Below are 6,618 nucleotides of genomic sequence, written 5' to 3' on the forward strand. Positions count from 1 at the left end.
TGCCTTTGTCCATGTATACATTAGAATTAGTGGTGTATCCATTTCTCAAAAGTGAATAAATTGTGGTGAAACGCTGTTAAATTTCCAAATTTGATGTGTATGGTAGAACTCTTAAAAGTGAGTTGTTCAATCCTTTGACAAATTTATCAAGACTTTAAACCTAATTCAATTTTATAAAACTAGTTTTAAAGTAAGATTTACACCATTTTATATAATTTATTAATGTAGATCTTCAAAACACATTTTCAGTATATAATCAACTAGTAATGAGTGAACCAATTGTTAAGACAAGATTGTCTAATAATTTTTATTTTGAAATTTAACCAAAGTGTCTAACGAAATATTGTCTATCAAAATTACCGTCTAAGATAACGCATTAAACGATATTTATGCTTAGACAATATCCTAAATGCAAACAATATAGACTATTTTAAACAACTTGATAAACAGACCAGCATAAATATTATAGTACACAAATCATGTTAAGCGATATAATGAATGTCTAACGTTTTAAATCCAAATGTAGGAATAATATTCTTTTGTTTGTGGTAGCATTTCTCTTTATATATGTAGATCCATAAAGAATAAATACTTTATTAAAAAGTTATATGTTGATTCAAAAAAACGTTAAGAGATATGAAGACATTCTGAAAATGTTTCCTCAATGTTTTATGTCTGTTCAATCTGTCTCAGCAAAAGCAACACAACATTTATACTCGTATAAAAGGCTACACACCTACATCAAAGTCAATACTTCTAAGTAACAAATCTTTCTAAAAGTTTTCTATATAAAGAAGACCACATGAAGAGAGGAAAACAAAAATCATAATTGCAGATATTCTTATGTTACCAATATTCTCTTACTCTTGTGTCATCTGGCTCTTTGAAAAAGAAATTTTTTTTTACAAGTTTTCTAGATAAACTTTGTATTGATCTAAATCTTCACTAAAAGCTTTTCAATCTTTACTTGTTTTTAAAAACACTGTTGTTTTAAGATAATCAAAAGTGATTTAAAATACTTGGCTGTTTAACTAAGGAGAGTTAAACGTTTATAATCAATTGGACTATCTTATACCAAGAGTGGTTATACTCATTCTAAACTATGAGTGATAAAATTCAATGTATCTTTTCAAAGATAATGAAACCCTTAAGAGTGCTTAAAGGAAAACTAAACCTAATTTAGTTAAAATAAATCGGTATAAAAACGTGTTTTTCATCTTTGTTTTTTTTGTTGTGTTTCTAAAAATTTTCGAAAACAACGTCCGGAACTTATTGTAAAAAACTTTTCAGACTCTATTCAAAACTCTTCCTCCTTTTTCTAGAGTTTGTATGTTATTTTAAAGTTCAATTAACTTATTTTTAATTAATGATATGTTGAGTTAACTTATTTTAAGTTCTCTTTACTTGTAACATGATTTATTTGTAATCAATAAATTTGATATGTTGTTAAAATTAAGAGAAAATGTAAGAAACTTTTTGTAATAATGTCAAGTTGTAGTAGAAAACCTTACGGACTAAATTTGACATGGTCCAAATAAATCAATATACAAGTACTTGACACAATATTATTTCCATTTGTTTAAAGAAATATGTTAGTTTTAGTTTTATTATTACTAGAATATATATATATATATATATATATATATATATATATATATATATATATATATATTTCTCAAAGGTTATTTTATATATTTTATAATTATTATTACTTTATTTAACATCAGTTAAATCACGATTAAATATTCCACTAATATTGTGTCTTAATCGAACTTGAATAGTTTTGATAGTTTTGCAAACAAGCTCACAAAAATTGAATTTTAAGGATACATTTTTGGTTTTTGGAGACGTTTTTGGTTTTTCTTGATAAGACCAATCAAATCGTATACTTTGCATGTGGCCTATGTATACGTGGATGCATCATTGATTAAACACATAAGACAGGAGTAGGTGGGTGCTTAAATTTTCACGTGGCCATTAAATACATTTATGTTTACTTGCTCAACCTAAAAGTTTTATGAAACTATTGAATTTATGATAAAAAAAATTAATTAGAAATTTAATTTTATATTTAACTTTTTACATATTTTTTTTATTTGAGTTTTAATATTTCTTAAATAGAATCAATTTGATCATTTATGTTTAAAAAATGTCAAATATCAAAATCTAAAATATGTTATATATTAGTTATATATTTTAGTTTTATATTTAACTCTTTGAAACAGGTTATATGTTAAAATATGAAAGGTATCATTTGTCAAATTTTAGAATATACCATGTGTCAAACATAAGTTTAAGATAAAAAAATCTAGATTTTGATAAGTGACCTTTTCAAATTACATCAAAGCTAATTTAATGAAATGGACCAAATTGACTTTATTCAAAATATATTGAAAGTCAATTCAGTAAAAAGATATAGATGATTGTTGTCTTCATTAAACATTTTTATATTTTTTAATACTTAAAATTTTTATATTTTATAATAACTAAGTATTTGATGTTTAATTTCTTTTCATTTGGATAAGATAAACAATTTGCTTACTTGTATTTACGGTTAAAAAATATGAGATTTTATGGTTATAGATATTGTAATTAATGCAAAATAATTAATAAATTTTATTATTTTAATTAAACATATGTTAAATAACGAAATTGTCATATTTTTTCATGACTTCCGTGTCAACAGTGAAAAAAACAAAATTCTCATTATCATGCAAATAACGACAACAATTTTTTATTATATAACACATTTTCAATAAAAAAAAATATAAAAAAATTCATATTATATATTATTTTATTTTGTTTTAATCACATAATATTACATTTCTTAACACATACAAATAAACAAACAAGACAAGGTAAAATAATCACTTAGTTAATAAAAAAATTAAATTACATAAGTTCAAATAAAAATATTTAAATTTATAAGAAACTTGAAAGTTAATTCAATAAAAAATCATTTATTTAAATGTTACATACATGCATGAATAAAATATTTGCAATGGGGTGGGTAACACATAATAACAAGTAGAAAACAAGTAGGAAAGAAAAGTTGAAGTACGATATCTTTTCAATTAGTGGAAAAAGGAAGAATTTGTGAAATTAAAGGATGTAACAGTAATTTTCTTATTTGATAATGATGTTTATATATTTGAAGTTGTATTTATTTATTTGGAGGGATATGTTTAACATGTTTATGGTAAAAATGCTTTGTTTAAGTTATAAATTTGAAAGATTATACTATGTATATATATTGTAAGTTTAAAGTTATATATATACATAGTATTATTATTAATTTTATGACACTATAAGAATATATTTCTTAGTGTTCTCTAGCTTAGAATATATTCCTAAGATTACATAATTTGAAAATGTATTTTGGATTCCATAAATCAAAATACTTTTTAGATTTTCATATTACATAATTCAAAATTGTATTTTGGATTTGGTAATTTGAAATACAAGACAAGAGACAAAAATGTATTTTGAATTATTTGAATACATTTTTTTATTTTTAAATTATGTAATTTAAAATGTATTTTCAAATTATGTAATTTAAAACACTCTCATGGAAAAGATAAGAAAAATTCAAGTTGTTGTTCATATATTGTTTCTTTTTATCTCAAGTTTAGATTTTTCTTTTTAAATATATTTTTTCTTTAGTGAGTTTAGATTTAATTACCTTATTGGAGCCTTGTCTTTTCTTCCTTTATTAGCATTGCTGGCATATTTTTCACCTTTATTTCTGTTTCTTTTCTTGATTTTGACGTGTAAATTCTTAACAAAATTTGCTTTCTCATTTGCAACAGTATACATCATGTCTTTCGAAGTGAGAATAAAACATAAATTGAGTAGGGTTAAAAAATTAAACCTATAAACAATCTGAAAAGGTGGTTGGGGGGGGGGGGGGGGGGGGGGGGGGGGAGTAGTAATATGAACTCCTCTTATATGAAGTAAACTTAATGAGGTATGTGTGTTTCCCACTCTTTCAGATCTTTTGAAATTAGGCAACTAAGAAGTTGGTATAAAGTTTTGTTAATCACTTCTACTTGACAATTTGTATAGGGTGACAAGTAATTACGAAAAGAAGTTTACTACCTGATAAATGTTTGGTATTAGTAAATTTCAATGATAATTTAGCACTTATCTTACTTTGATTGTGTGTAAAATCCATATTAACCACCCCAATTTCACTTGTTTAGAGAATCATACTAATTTAAAGAGTCATACTTGTATTTTGAAGAAAAGAAGAAGAAATTATACACTTTTGAAGGAATATGTCACAACATGATTGTAGTGTCATTTTAAGGGCATGAACCATGAAGAAAACCAAAGCAAGAAGGTTTCCTCAAACCTTGGCCTCATGCTTAAGCCATAAAGAGTCATTTATTATTAAGTAACATCAGGCAACTTCAATCTAGAATATCAATACTTAAGCCACAAAGGAAACCCAGTAAGGGAGGAAACCTCAATTCTGAAGCCATAGACCACCGCTTTAGCCGTGTTATCAGGATCTATAAATATCAACACCTTGGACAAATTTCAAAGAGAGAGGAAAAACAGAAAAAAGGGACTTCAGTTAAGACACTTTTAGGGTACTTTTAAAGAGAGACTCTTCACCAATATCCTCTCTAACTAATAGAATATCTTTAGAGGGTTACGAGATGTATCTTCTTCATTATTTATACTTCTTCCTATCGTTTACGAGGAGCTAAATCTCTCTTATGTTGGATCAAAGATGTAAATAGATTTGAACTTTCTTGTATTCGGTAAAACCTTCCATTTATGAATGATTTCTTTTGGTTTAAAGTTTGTTCATTGATTTATACTTGTTGTTGGATGAATTGATCACTCATCTTTTCTAACTGGCTTAAGATTGAGTGAAAGTTGTCTTAAGTTGTGTGGTCCAATGAATTTTTCTGTGGGCTTTTGGATATTAGACATGGATCTAGTGTGTGCAACTGAAATAGAGTAATCTTAATGCACAGGAGTCATATGCAGTCATTGACAAGTTTCAAACTAAGCAGTAGAAAATATACTAGGCTCTAGGTGCCAGACATGGACCTAGAGTTACATTCAAGAGAACTCCCAAAACTTGATCATCTGAAACTTCATACACAGAGTTAGAGTTAATGCAAGAGAGGGAAAATATGTGAAGTTGAGCTTCAACATGGTTCAATCATATAAAGTTACTTATGTAGTAGTTTAAATAGAGTTCCAAAGCTAAGTCTACAATGCTCTAACAAAATACAAACATGTTTTCTAGACCTAAATCATTTTACAACAGATCAAACTTATTAAAACATTTTAGTTTCTGCCAAATATTTGTGGATACGACACTTTTAGTACAACAACCCAATATACTTACTAAAATATTTTGGGTTTCAATATCAACGTGAACAAGTTTTTGGCGCTGTTACTGGAGATTTGAGTCAAGAAATCTTTGTTTAAACCAGATTAATTACTATACAAATTTGTAATTAAGTGTAGAAAAGCTAACCCATTCCTAATTCTTTCGTTTTTAATGTTTTGTTTTTACTATTTCATTGATTTTCACAAATGTTTCTACATAAATCTTTGTGCTTTAACGTTGCTCACCACTATTTTAGTCGTTGTGTATGCAAAGAAGAAGAAAAATACATGTTATGCTATTTGATCCAGAGGTAGAACAAACACTTAGAAAACACAACAACAAGAACATAAATAGAGAAAAATCTTGACACCACCGCTACAGCTGCAGACTGAAGCTGTAGAGTCATATTTTGATTTTGTGGTAAATTACTCTAATCAAATAGCTGCAAATAATAATCAAAAGAGATTACTAGGAGATTACACTCAACAAATAGGGACACACTACTTCTCAAGTATAGTAAGGCCAATAAAATGAGTGGAGATGAAACCTTCCTTACTTTCTCTCACCACAACAAATCAATTTGCTGGATTACACTAAGAAGATCGATTTAATCATTTGGCCACATTACGAATTATGTGGAACATTGGGGACAAATTCTTATGATGAGGAAGTTGTATACCTCAAGTTGTTTCCATTTTCAGTAACAGGAAGGGTCAAAATTTGGTTACAATATCACTCAAATCAAAGCTTGACCAATTGGGAAGATATGGAGAGGAAGTTTCTAGCTAGATTCTTTCCCATCCACATATATCAGTGTTAAGGCTGCCACATTAACTTTTCCCAAATACTAGATGAACACTTCTATGAAGCATGGGAAAGATACAAAGTCTTAATAAAAAATGTCCCAACCATGGATTCGATGAAGTAGGTAAACTCAACATGTTTTATAGTGGATTAAGACTACAAACCAGAATGTTTTAGACGCATCAACATGAGGTACCATGATGAAGAATAGTGTTGATGAGGCTACAACAATCGTTGAATCACTAGAACCTAATGATCACCAAGCACAATATGACCTATCTCGACCTTCGGCCCAGGTTGGCCGGTCTTGACCTTTGCCCTATGTACCGTATAGACGGACGACCACATAGTTACCTCACATCAAGCTAGCCGGACGACCCTAGAGAGCAAGAAGCAGCTAAACAATGATTGAACGTGGTAGAACCAAACGGTAAGACCGGACATTCAGGAACAAAAACGTC

Source organism: Vigna angularis, chromosome 8 (assembly GCF_016808095.1).
Source record: "Vigna angularis cultivar LongXiaoDou No.4 chromosome 8, ASM1680809v1, whole genome shotgun sequence".
NCBI classification, from domain to species: domain Eukaryota; kingdom Viridiplantae; phylum Streptophyta; class Magnoliopsida; order Fabales; family Fabaceae; genus Vigna; species Vigna angularis.